We start from the raw sequence: 297 nt of genomic DNA, 5'->3' as shown, positions 1-297 counted from the left end.
AAAGTCCCCGCCGCAGTGATCAGCCGAGGAAGCTGGCGCCGCTCTCCGGGAAGCTGGTTCCAATCCAGCTGGGGAATTCCAGGAGCCGTGAGGCTCCGGCGCAGGCCGTATTCCCTCCCCTGTCCCGCTTCTCCCTCCGCCTCCTGGCGTCACCTGGGGACATGTGCTGGGAGGCTGGATAAGAGCTGGAACCCCGGCCCGGGGCTTCCCAGCCCGGGGATTTGCTGCGGCCGCTCCACGGCTCCAGAGGATGCGATAAAGCGGGAGCAGGGGACACCGCGCCCCCAGCCCGGGACT

Source organism: Egretta garzetta, unplaced genomic scaffold (genome assembly GCF_000687185.1).
Source record: "Egretta garzetta isolate BGI_Z169 unplaced genomic scaffold, ASM68718v1 scaffold27, whole genome shotgun sequence".
Taxonomy (NCBI): Eukaryota; Metazoa; Chordata; class Aves; order Pelecaniformes; family Ardeidae; genus Egretta; species Egretta garzetta.
This window is presented reverse-complemented; position numbering follows the sequence as displayed.